This window comes from Capra hircus, chromosome 23, assembly GCF_001704415.2.
Source record: "Capra hircus breed San Clemente chromosome 23, ASM170441v1, whole genome shotgun sequence".
NCBI classification, from domain to species: Eukaryota; Metazoa; Chordata; class Mammalia; order Artiodactyla; family Bovidae; genus Capra; species Capra hircus.
This window is the reverse complement of record NC_030830.1, coordinates 17,731,429-17,745,422: the sequence shown is the minus strand read 5'-3', so window position 1 is coordinate 17,745,422 and position 13,994 is coordinate 17,731,429.

Sequence of the window (13,994 nt, the reverse complement as noted above, 5' to 3'; positions counted from 1 at the left end):
CAACTCCCGGGGCTTGCTCAGAGCTTGCCATCAAGTCAGTGATGCCATCCAACCATCTCATCCTCTATCTTCCCCTTCTCCTCCTGCCTTCAATCTTGCCCAGCATCAGGGTCTTTTCAAATCAATCAGCTCTTCTCATCAGGTGGCCAAAGTATTGGAGTTTCAGCTTCAGCATCAGTCCTTCATGTGAGTATTCAGGACTGATTTCCTTTAGGATTGACTGGTTGGATCTCCTTGCCATCCAAGGGACTCTCAAGATTCTTCTCTAGCACTACAGTTCCAAAGCATCAATTCTTTGGTGCTCAGCTTTCCTTATAGTCCAACTCTCACATCCACACATGACCATTGGAAAAAAACAGCTTTGACTAGACAGACCTTTGTCAGCAAAGTAATGTCCCTGCTTTTTAATATGCTGCCTAGGTTGGTCATAGCTTTTCTTCCAAGGAGCAAGCATCTTTTAATTTCATGGCTACAGTCACCATCTGCAATGATTTGGGAGTCCAAAATAAAGTTTCTCACTGTTTCCATAGTTTCCCCATCTATTTGCCATGAAGTGATGGGACCAGATGCCATAATCTTAGTTTTTTGAATTTTGAATTTTAAGCCAACTTTTCACTCTCCTCTTTCACTTTTATCAAGACGTTCTTTAGGTCTTCACTTTCTGCCATTAATGTGATTTATCTGCATATCTGAGGTTATTGATATTCCTCCCAGCAATCTTGATTCCAGCTTGTGCTTCATCCAGCCTGGCATTTCACATGATGTACCCTGCATAAAAGTTAAATAAACAGGTTGACAATATACAGCCTTGATATAATCCTTTCCCAATTTGGAACCAGTCTGTTGTTCCATGTCCAGTTCTAACTGTTGCTTCTTGACCTGCATACAGGTTTCTCAGGAGGCAGGTAATGTGGTCTGGTCTTCCCATCTCTCTAAGATTTTTCCAGTTTGTTGTGATCCACACAGTCAAAGACTTTGGGTTAGTTGGGTTAGTCAGTAAAGCAGAAGTAGATGTCTTTCTGGAACTCTCTTGCTTTTCTGATGATCCAGCAAATGTTGGCAATTTGATCTCTGGTCCTTCTACCTTTTCTAAATCCAGCTTGAACATCTGGAAGTTCACGGTTCATGTACCATTGCAGCCTGGCTTGGAGAATTTTGAGCATGAGTGCAATTGTGTGGTAGTTTGAACATTCCTTGACATTGCCTTTCTTTAGGATTGGAATGAAAATAGATCTTTTCCATTCCTGTGGCCACTGCTGAGCAAGTGCAGCACTTTCACAGCATCATCTTTTAGATTTGAAATAGCTCAACTGGAAGACACTTATAGAGACACTTATAATCCATGGAATTCGTCAGGCCAGAATACTAGAGTGGGTAGCCCTTCCCTTCTCTAAGGGATCTTCCCAACCCAAGGATTGAACCCAGGTCTCCCACATTACAGGTGGATTCTTTACCAGCTGAGCCACCAGGGAAGCCCAGGAATACTGGAGTGGGTAGCCTATCCCTTCTCCTGCAGATCTTCCCAACCTAGGAGTTGAACCAGGGTCTCCTGCATTGCATGTGGATTCTTTACCAACTGAGCTATGAGGGAAGCCCTAACAATGCACAATATAACTGTAATTGCTATGGTCTTATAGAGTACGAGGTGGAGATATATATATATATATATTTTTTTTTTTTAATGGCTTAGAAAAATAAGGCATGTCTGAGAAACTGTTACAGCCAAGAGAAGTCTAACAAGACATGATAATTAAATATAGCATTGTATCATGGGTAGGATCCTGGAATAGAAAAGGCATTAGGCAAAAAATTAAAAAATTTTGAATAAATATGGATGTTAGTTAATAATAATGATAAATTATTTAGAAACAAACAGGTCTGAGTTTAGGGCCAGTTTTATCTCTTACTAGCTGTGATGTTAGTCAAATTACTCAAAATAAGCCTCACTTTTCAACCTGCAGAATGGAGATAATAGTAGGATTTGCTTTGTATTACTGTCATAAAGTTTAAATGAAAAAATACATGTGCACCTCTTAGCATGGAAAACAGAGTGAACATTCAGCGTGGGTTAGATACTAAAATGATGACTCTTCCCTGCACACACATTCAGAAGATCATGATGTAAACTTCAGGATTTTTGAGGAGTGTGGTTTAGGTTAAAGGAGGAAAAACAATATCATCACTCTTGGGGAAAGTGTTGGATACAAAACTGGAGAGCAGTGCAGGAGGATAGATTAAGGGATTTGGTGTCATATATCTTCATATCATATGTGGTCCTGGGAAACTTGGATATAGTGTCAAACATCAGTCAGGAAATACAAGACTCACCAGGTTTGTGACTGATCTTGCTTTCTGGTAAATAGGAAAAAAGGGAAAACAAGGCAAATGTGAGATGTGATAATCAAGGTCTAATATAGTGGATGATTAAATAAATGATGGTAAATCACAACAATAGGCTTTGTTGCATACACAGAAAACTTGAAGCTCGATGACACACAAAAAAATGCTTAGAACATAAGTTTAAGATTAAAATGTTACAGAAATGCACATATTTCATGACCCAAACCTTTAAGTACGTTTCTACACACACACACAAAAATGGAAGAATGTACACTAATGATGTAAATGTTTATCTCTAGATTGAGGAAGATTTTAATTTTTTTATTTGTAATTCTACTTTAAAACTTTCTACAGAAGCATGTGATTCAAACACAGTTTTTGAAAGTTGTAAAAGTGATATCTAGAGAAAGAAGTACAGCTACAAGGTCTGCTGTTCTTGGAACTGAAGAACAGAGGAAACTCAGACCAGCTTCCAGGAGCCTGGCATGTGGAGCTCTCTGGGGAGTTTTAATTTCCATTCAGTGACTTATTTTCATTTTCTTTGTATCCAGATAGCAGTCATGGCAGTGATACTTTGCATTCTCTCAAGTAAAAGTTTCCTTCTGGGAAAATTCCAAATCTTTGACAGGGAAGAGAGTCATTAGGAAGGTATTTAAAGATACTGAATCAGCAGAAGTCACTTTTAAGACTTTCTCACTGAAAAGGTTCTCCCTCGGACTGGAGTAGTGGGAATGGAGGTGAAACAACCAAAGGTGATTTGCCTGAGTCCCTGACTGTCCAACCGGAGAACTCAGGGTACAAATACAAAACAGCTAGAAATAACTTGAGATATAGATTATGCAACTTATAGATTAATTTAGCCCTTTACACAGAGATTCTGATTTAAATGGTCTGCATCAAGAACTCTGCATTGATACTTTATAAAAACTCCCCTAGAGATTAGAATTGCTAACTAGCCTTTTGTCTCTAAGTTTCCTGCTGCTTATATTTTGGTCATTTTATTCTTTAGGTATGGCTTCTCTGAAGGACAATCTGGAAAAGGGAAAGACTTCTAAGGAATTAATATTTTTTTTTAATTAATACTCCATCTCTTAAAAAAAAAAAAAAAAGCCTGTGTCACTCTGGTAAGTTTTAACAATTGATGGCTGAAACAAAGGACTGCAGTGAGTTGTTTTTCTTTTTTACCCCTGCTGATTTCATTTCTCCTACAATCATTTCCTGCTTTTCTCATTAGCATAGCTAATTGATGGTTAGTTGTACAAGAAACATCAGTGGTTTCTAATTCGAAACCGTTTTTTAACCCTGATGCATGCATTAAACTTTGAGTTAGAATATCTGAATCTTTCTACAAACTCAAAATGAAATTTCTAGTGGGAAATATGAACAATGCTTTCCTTGATATTGTCTCCCAATAGTTATTAAACATTCATATATGGGAGACATCTCACAGACTGTATAGTAGACCTTAGAATTCAAAGAGATTGCCTTGGTTTGATACTACACCAGCTCCAAAGGACAAAAAAGTCAACTAGAAGAAATCTGACACCAAGAAAATGCTGGAAATAAAGAGTTAATGCTTTTTAAAGATATATACCTTTTATTGTTTCTTTTTAATTACAGGAATAATACAGACTCAAATAATAAAGATAGAAAATAAATATTCCCCCATAATTTCACCACCCAGAGATATCCAAGAATAATAAGATATTAGTGTATATCCTGCCAATCTTTTTTTTAATGTGTACAAAATTCGGGATTACACTGCTCTGTAACTTGCTTGTTTCACTATTATGAATGCCTCTCCATGTCATTAAGCTTTCTTGAATGACATCATTTTAAGGATGTTGTTGAAACTAAGTAGTATCATTTCAGGGGGGGCTCTGAAGAGCTCTCATACCATAGCGCTTTATGTCTCAGTGCAGAGTAGAGTTCAGCAAGAGCAAAATAGTAGATAAGAAGTGATTTATTAGACTAGGACGCTTATGAGGCTGACAAGTGGGAGAGAAACAAGGTGCTCTGAGAACTTAGTGGGCCACAGTTTTATAATCAAAGGAAAAATTGGGAGGAGGAGAAAAGACCTTTGTTTTTCTTTCCATCATCAGCTCCTCCTCCAGGTTGAGCAGGGGAGTTTTCTTGTCACTGGGTGGTCAAGCTGGTCCACAAATGATTGTTTTTTATGTGTTCAGAGAACATTTAGGGATCATTAACTTACTGAGCTCACTGGGCAGGATGTGGGACTCATGCCGCCGTTGTTTTATTCCTCTGGGGCATGTCCTGTGCTATTGTTGCCTGGATTTGTTGCTAAGCAAGCCTACTTTCTTGAGTAATCATTAACTTACATGGGTCTCCATTATTTTTCTACTTGGGATTAACTACTTAAACACCTATTTTGTCCTTTCATTCTGTCCATATCTGTATTGCCATAATTTATTTAACTAATGTCCTCTTTGGGGACTTTTTAAGTTGTCTCTAGGTTATCACTAACATAGTCAGTGCTGTGACAGCTAAATTCTTGCATGGTCTTGTAATTATTTCTTTAAGATAAAATTTCAAATGCAGAAGTTCTGGGCTGAACAATACATAACATTTTAACTCTCTAATACAGTATTAAAAAGACCTCCCTCATCTTGATTTTACCAATTTATTCTGCTATAAGCAGTGGAAAAGTGTACTCTCCACCCCCCACCCATATTAACAATAAAAGCAAAAATCTTTAAATCGGATTAATTCTAAAGTGGCAGTTAATAGTTTTTTTATGATAGTTGTTTTAGGTAGTTTAGGATTTATTAAGAGGTGGGCTGTGTGTTAAGGTCTGTGATACTCAAATGGCTCATCAGAATCCCTGGGCTCCCTCCCTGCCCTACCCCGCAACACATAGCATCAGTCACAGTGTTTGCTAACAGTGACTAAATATTTCTGTACTGGACCATATAATACCACATTTTTTTAATGTGTTGTATGTCACTAAATTATAGGTGACTTTGATACCCTGTAAAATAAAGCCAGCTCTTTAAAATCTCCAAATCTGTTAAACTGAGACTATAATATTTTCTACTTATTTCAGAGTATTATATTACAAATTAAATAGTACAAAAACAGTGCAGCTCTTTAATTTTTTTGGTTTCTCACTTCTTCCCCCTCTAGTTTATATTGCTAAATACTACAGAGGTTTTATATCACTCAGTATCATGTCTGATACTTAGTACCTACTGAATCAATGATAGCCACAGCTAAGTCCAGGTGACCACACAGAGTAGACTTTATTTCCCAAATGGCTTTGGGAATTTACAATTGCATTCACAGATTCACAATTTCATTCATAAAACATTACTGTTTTAATAAGCATTTTTCCCTGATTTGATTATATGGATACTTATTAATTTGCAGCTTTCTTTTTAATTTTTAATCATGTCAAGCTGTAAATGTCCCCCTAAGTACTGCTTTAGGTTTCTGTCTAATAATACATTTTTTTTTCTGATATCCACTATCATATCCTTTGACACATGCATTAAAATGTTTCCTAAATTCTAGATACATATGGTTTTACCTTTTTGTTACAGATTTTTAATCTAATTGCATTGTAGATGGATAATGTGGTCTGTAATGTCCATCTTTTACTATTTGATGAGGTTTGCTTTATGGTCCTTTGTAAAGTAATTTTCGTAAATTATCCAGGTATACTTTTAAAAAAATAGATTTTTCAATTAGGGGTGTGGTGTTCTATGTATGTTCATTAAATTAAATATGATAATTATGCTGTTCAGATTCACTTATACTTACTGATTTTTTTGCCTCCTTCATTTAAAAATTATGAAGATGGATGTTAAAATCTCCTATTCTGATGATGAATTTGTTCTTTCTATAGTTATTTCCTTTTTTGTTTTGTTTTATGTATTTTGAGAATGCCCCTAGCGCCGAAGAATTGCTGCTTTTGAACTGTGGTGTTGGAGAAGACTCTTGAGAGTCCCTTGGACTGCAAGGAGATCAGCCCTGGGATTTCTTTGGAAGGAATGATGCTAAAGCTGAAACTCCAGTACTTTGGCCACCTCATGCGAAGAGTTGACTCATTGGAAAAGACTCTGATGCTGGGAGGGATTGGGGCCAGGAGGAGAAGGGGACGATAGAGGATGAGATGGCTGGATGGCATCACTGACTCGACGAGTGAGTCTGAGTGAACTCTGGGAGTTGGTGATGGACATGGAGGCCTGGCGTGCTGCAATTCATGGGGTTGCAAAGAGTCGGACAGGACTGAGCAACTGAACTGAACTAGGTGACTATTGATTTATAATTATTATTACTTCTTGGTGAATTGATCCTTTTATTATGTAATGACTTTTTTCTCTAATTTTTTTGCTTTTTTAAAATCTATTTTATCTAATACTAATATAGGCACATCAGCATTTTGTTGGTAGTATTTGCTTGAAGTAGCTAGCTCCTTCCATTTAGTTTCATCACCTTGTGTGTTCTTGATGTATCTATAGAATATTCAACTGCTTTTCATTTATTATAATTATTGACATATTTGGATTTATTTTATTTTTCCTGCCTTCTGTATGCTTATCTTTCATTCTTCTCTGCTTTTAAGTTGATAATGTTTTTTTTCCCCCACTTCATTCACTTTTACCCATTTATTCTTGTGAAAGTTATACATTCCTTTTCTGTCTTAGTTCTTTTTCATCATCGATATTAATATATCAACATGCATACTTATTAAGATAAAAAATAAATTACAGCCCTCCCAAACAATACAAAAGCTTTAGAACATTTTAGAATTCTTCATCCCATTCCAACTTACATGCCATTCTTATTACATATTTTAAGTGTATTTTTAATCCACAGAATATTTTTTTTCTAGCCAAAATTTGCGTAGATTTTCTTATATGCTTGTCATTGTTTTTGCTTGTTTAATACTTCTTGTATTTCACAACTTCCATCTGGGATTAATTTTTAATTAATTAGTAATTTCTTATAAGATTCTTTATAAGAATTCCATTTTTCTCCAAATAAACGCTAAATTAAAAAGTGTGAAACTTTGTTTTTTAAATCTCAGTGCTTACAGTGGTGAAAAGCTTTGATGTAGCTTCTTCTTTCCTTCTTTCTTCCCTCCTTTTTCATTTTTTCCAACTTTATAAAATTCTTCTACCCAGTGATATATATATATTTTTTGACAATACAGAGTAGAAGCCTGAAACTAAAACAAAAGTAAAGGAGAAGAGAAAATTTTAAAGTGTGTTTGTCACACATACTTATAAAAGCATGAATAATGATGTATGCATAACAGTTTCTCATCTTTGTTGTCCTTGAATTTCAGAGCTATTATTACAGAATAAAACATTCCTGCCAATCTTTGAAGACTTGAATAAAACCAGCTGGTGGACTAAGATGCCAGAAGGAATAAGTAGTTACCAGGTAATCTGGGCTTTTAGTAACTGTATCTTGATTGCTGCTATTAACAGAGCCCCCACTAGGAAAAAGTGACCGTCAGTGTGCTCTGCACAGTTAGGTACTCTGAATGGCCAACGATGGGAAGGGTTGGACTGAAAACAACTCTCATGATGACTTCAAAGGATCCACCTAAGACTTCCATTGGTAAATGGGGAAAGTGATTTTAATAGCATCTAATTCAGTGTTTTCTAGACTTTGCCTAAGCATAGTGTTGGCTTAGGAGTGCTCATTAAATATAAAGATTCCTGACCTGTATCTAGACGATGGATTAGAATCCCTAGAACAAGAGCCTGGAATCTGTATTTTGAAAACTACTCAGGAGAGTCTAATCATCCAAAAAATTTGGAAAACACGGTTTGAGAAAAATGAGACCCAGAGAGATGGGATGCCTAAGGTCACCCAGGATTCCTGACTTGTGTCCTTTTCTTTATGTCCACAGAAGGTTAGGGAGAGGAAAAATAACTGACATATGTCATCTGCCTCCAGTTGCTCTGGCCCAGCACTGGGCACATGTTGGCACTTGGGCAAGTTAAGAGACCAACCAAGGACTATGCAATATGCTACATCCTGAAGGATCTCTTTTATAATTACAGCAAACACTTGACTCTGGTTTCCAGTTCCTTGGTAAAGGATGAAGATCACAGGGTCTCACTCGGTTGTTTGCTTTCTTCAAGTGTCTTTCTCGTTCCAGCTGGGGCCCCTCAGGCATAAAGTCCTCTCCAACCTGTGATGTTTCTAGGTGCACATCACAATACCTGCCAAGGCTTATGCTCAGGGAAAATGGGGATATCCGTTTAGAGAAAGGTAAGTGGCCTTAGGGGCTTCCCAAGTATCACTGGTGGTAAAGAAGCTGTCTGCCAGTGCAGGAGACATAAGAGATATGAGTTTGATCCCTGGGTCGGGAAGATCCCCTGGAGGAGGGCACAGCAACCCACTCTGGTATTCTTGCCTGGGAAATCCCGTGGACAGAGGAGCCAGGTGCTCTAAGTCCATGGGGTCACAAAAGAGTTGGACGTGACTTATTGACTAAAACAACAACGAAGTGGCTTTAGAGCACAGGATTGAGGATGAGTGTGTATTGTCTAAGTCCAGAACCAGCACTAAGTACACAGCAGGGCCCAAGAAGTTCTTCTAAGGAAAGGAAGGACTGAAGGAGCTCTTCTAAGGAAAGGAAGAATTTTATCTATACGCAGGAAGACTAGCCTTCTAAACTAATGTACCTAATGCAAGCTGGTATCTTCCCATGAATGAATGCATTTGGGGGGGGGAAATATCAAGAAAACAAGCCTATTGTCAGGGGAAGTTTAATATTTTCCTGGAAACCTACCCAAAACTCCATGGGAGAGTCAGACTTAATAAGCCCCTCAAATAAAACAGGGATTCATTTGTTTTTTGTGGGGTATCTGCCTCTAAGTTGAACAGATTGTACTTCATGAGATGATAAGCACTGCTGAGAAGCTTGCCTTTTTAGGAAGCTCAGCGATATGTCAATATTTACCTGGAGAGATTTCAGTTGTTATACTGACATCACTTGGACTGATAAATTTCCTTGGTACAAAGCAAAGCTGGATACCAAATATTTCTATAATAGCCCTAAAAGAAATGGCAGTGTAATCAATGAAAAAAATCTTTATTTCAAGCATAAATTTATTTTGTGTCTAAAACCCTAATTCTGAGGGGCTTCTCTCCAGATAGACAGGAGGAACTAAAACTTAAATATAAAGTACAGTGTGCTTTTAGATGGAAGTCCTGTTTCTAGCTTCCTGCCTTGTTGGTTTTAGGGATTCATTAAGTAATACTCCCCCTTCCCCCGACTCCAAGTTGAAAAGTAAGATGCAGTTAGGCAAGTGAAGATAAAAATACCAGCCTTATTATTGATAAAAGCTAGAATGGAGGATGTGGCTAAGATGTGGGCACAACAGACTTCCTAATATTTTCCAATTTCCAAATGAAAGGTACTTATCTGCTGCAGGAAGAACTGAACAGTCACAGGCTTCCCCATCATAAGTAGAATCTGCCCTACTGAGCTTATCATGTGGTAGGGAGGTGTACAGAGTGTATCCCTCTTTGGGTAGGCAGAGCTGTTGCATTAGTATGCTCAGCCCCTGTTATGGACAGAATTGTGAACACCCCCCCCCCCCCCCGCCAAGAAAAGTCACATGTTTTAGCCCCTAATGTTACATATTCAGAGATACAACCTTTCAGGAGGTAATTAAGATTAAATGAGATCATAAGGGTGGGGCCCTAATCCCATAGGATCAGTGTCCTTATAAGAAGAGGAAGAGAGACTAGTATACAAAGAGGAAAGAGGAGAGGCCTTGTCGGGGCACAGTGAGAAGGCAGCCATATCTACAAGCCAGGAAGAGAGCCCTCACCAGAAAAAAACCCTGATGGTTGACTTAGACTTGTAGCCTCCAGAAATGTGAGAAAATGTGTGTCACTCTGGCTGTGATACTTTGTTACGGCGGCCTGAGTAGACTAATACAGCCTCTTTCCTAAATTCAACAATTGGGGAAGTCACTAAATTCATCATTGGGCAGGTGAGAGGAAATACATGTACTTCTGGAGAGAAATTGGAATTATTTCTTTCATATCTCTCCTTCTAGGGTATAGAAATATATTTTTTCTGGAGTGAAAATCACTTCTCCTCTGTAGACATGTGCAGAGATGGGAGCGAGCATTCCTCCTTCACATGCCCACCTTAGGAATCTCCCTCTAGTTGTCCCCAGTAGGTGCTTTGACCAGCCTCTGATCGAAATTCCAGGGAACAAACTCCCACCACCTGAGGCAGCCACTCACTCCGCATCTGCAGAGCCCTGACTCTGGGAAATTGGCCTCAGTCAAGTCAGCGCCCTGCTCCCTCCACACAGAGCCCTGAGCCACTCCCATCAAGCCACACCCAATATACCAAGAAGGACAGTAGAAACCTGTCCTACTTGGCGTATTTCCAGATATTTAAGGACAGCTGTCTCTTAGCTCCTTACTCTTTTTCTAGATTAAATATACACAAATCTAGGTTATATACATATAATCTATATAAACTGAGGTTATGTACACAAATCTAGGTTATATATATAACAAATATATACAAATCTAGGTTAAATACACACAAATCTAGGCTACATACACACAAAAAAACAGAACCAAGTGGTCCCCAGGCCACTCTGCTAAGTTTCTGGTGCTCAAGACTCTGCCAGGGGCTTGGGCTCATTTCTCCAGTTGTCTGACTGGACAAGATCTTTCCGTGACTCTATCATTACACCACCATTGAGACCAGAATCAGGTGCCACTGCAGCCATGGATGGACTTCCATGCTCTGAACTTAGGGCCAGACATTGGTGCCTGACTAAGGGCTCATGGACCCAATAGCCAGGCTTCTTAGGGAAGTAAATATTTGCTCTGTTGCTCACCTCTTAGTGAAAGTTCTGCCATATTAATATTAATAGTTTTTACAGAACTTGTAGTTGGTTATAACCCCTGATTTCTAACTGGGGTGATTTAATTCTTTTGTTTGTTTGTTTGTTTTTTAGTGGTTTTACTCTAATTTTTTTTATTTTTTTTCCAGTTTAGCTACCTTTTTTTTTTTTTTTTTTTACTTTATTTTGTTTTACAATACTGTATTGGTTTTGCCATACATTGACATGAATCAGCCACGGGTGTACGTGAGTTTAATTATTTTTCATGAGTGATCTGGGTTCACAGAGCTTTTCAAAATGGCCAATTTATGTCTGTACAGGTGGTTTAATTGCTAAGTCATGTCCAACTCTTGCAATCCCATGGACTATTGCCTGCCAGGTTCCTCTGTCCATGGGATTTTCCAGGTAGGAATACTGGAATGGTTTGCCATTTCCTTCTCCAGGGGATCTTCCTGACCTAGGGATCAAACAAGGGTTTCCTGCACTGCAGGCAGATTCTTTACCAACTGAGTTATAGGGAAGCTCCTAGCTTTTACATAAGGAAAATTTGTTCTATTGAGAGCCCTCAAGGCCCTAAGAACTCACCCTTGTTCAAGAAGACAATTTGGCTCAATTCTTTAAATATTTGTTGCCTGCCCAATGAATGCCTAGTACTGAGCAGGGCAGTCCAGGACAGTGGCTGGCAGCAGATAATCGATACCAGATTGAAAACAGACGACTTGAGGTTTGTGGCCCAAGAGTCTGGGTCTCAAGGAGGAGTAACCAAGAGAAGCAGATAATAGTGTACGTGATTTACACATTGGTGAAGTATCTGCAAAAGTATTCATTCTTTTAACTTAGTAGCATATTTAGTCATTGATTATTTTTTGCCTACATGTAACATAAGTGAAGTTTCCAATACTAAAGCACAAAATCCAAGTTAACTACTTAAAATGATAAACTTTTCTGATACAAAACAGCAGTCATTGAAATTTGTTTTTTAAATGGAATGACTTAGAACTCGTTTTCAACTCTGTTGCTTATTGCCAGGTATTCCCTACTCAGCATTGCGTATGTCATGCTCTGTGTTCCATCTAGGGCTCCCTTCCAGGGTAACATTCTTTTCAACTTCCGTCTGGCCAGAGTTTTCCTGGTATTCCCTTGGAGCTCACCCAGAGAAACTCAGCAATGGAGGTAAGTCTCGTCTTTTCATCTGATCTGTGACTTCTCCATGGTGGTATTTTTAGTTCTCTGTTGTTAGGTAACATACCACTTCAAAACGTATAGCATCAGTCATTTACTATAATTCTGCTATTTGGCCTTAGGTTTAACAAAAGTGGCAGTAAGCCCTGATTGGACCAGAAAAGTCCAAAGAATGACCTCCCTCATGTGGTTGGTAGTTGGTATTGTGCCAGAGTCCAGCTCTAGCAGCCAAGGATTCAGCCTGAAGGGGTGAGCGGTGTCAGCGAGAGAAACTGAGGCAGCCTCTCAGTTTTTCCTTGGACTGCCTGTTTATTTCAAGCTTATGATTCTCTTTTATACTTTTACAAAAGCATTAGGTCAGAGGTTTGATATTTTTCGTTCCCAGAGACCCAGATTTATTTTTCTCCAAAAATCATTGTTGCCCCTCAAAAGGAGTTCCTTCCTCAGCGATTCTCTTATCTACTTTTTCTCATGTGTCCTTGTGAATACACTGTAACTGATGCTAATATCTGGGCTGCATACCACATTCCTCAGTTTAATTCTTATCTTTCTAAGTCCTGTTTGCCCCTAGTATCCTACGCTCACTATTTCTAGAAAGGGCTTCTAGCTAATAATATCTCTAAAGTCCCTAATTTCTATAAGCTATAGTAGAATATTGTAACATTACAGCACTCCTTAAATCTTTAGCTTCTAACTATTTTAATTATTCCTAAGCCTTAAATTCAGCAAACTTCTTTGCCATAAACACTTTTCTCACAAGGGCTTCAGTTAGGGGGAATCCCTCCCATGGTCTCAAGCTGCGGCCTCTGTGCTCACCCTGGAACACTCTTTTGTAAAAGTCCGTGAACAAATGTCAGTGATTAACTTTATGAATTATGAAGGCTTTATGCCTTCTCCTGCTCCTCTCAAAAACAATAAGCACATTAATATTCTCTTCAGTCAACTCAGCCGAGGAAAGGAAAAAACAAGTCAGAATCACAAAGCCTAACTCCTTCATTCCGGGCCCATGCCTATGGAACAAAGGGAGGGGGTCTAGGGCCGTGCCTCTATTTTGTCAGTAATGCCTAACGCGGCTCCCGACAGTACTGCCTTCAGCCAGGAGCTCAGCTGGGGCTGTTTACAGAGATTCCTCAGTTCTCTTCTACGTGGCTCACTTGGGCTTCTCCTAGCATGGTACCTGGGTTCCAAAATGGATCATCCTAAGAGAAAAATACAGCAGCTACAAATCCCTAAAGCTCCAGCTTCAGGAGTTATGTAACATCACTGTTGCCATATGCTATCTGTCAAAACAGGGTGCAAGATTGGCCCAGACTATGCCTTTCAAAGGGAGGCATTGTAAAAATTTGCAGCCATCTTTATCCTCAAAAAAGAGAAAAACAGTCTTTTTTGTTTGTTTTTTAAAGATTTTATTTATTTACTGGTTGCACTGGGTCTTTGCTGCTGCCCATGGGTTTTTTCTAGTTGCAGCAGACAGAGGCTACTCTTCATTGTGGTGCACAGGCTTCTCATTGCGGCAGCTTCTCTTGTTGTAGAACACGGGCTTTAGGGTGTACAGGCTTCAGGAGTTGTGGCCCATGGGCTCAGTAGGTGCGACTCATAAAGTGCTTCCTC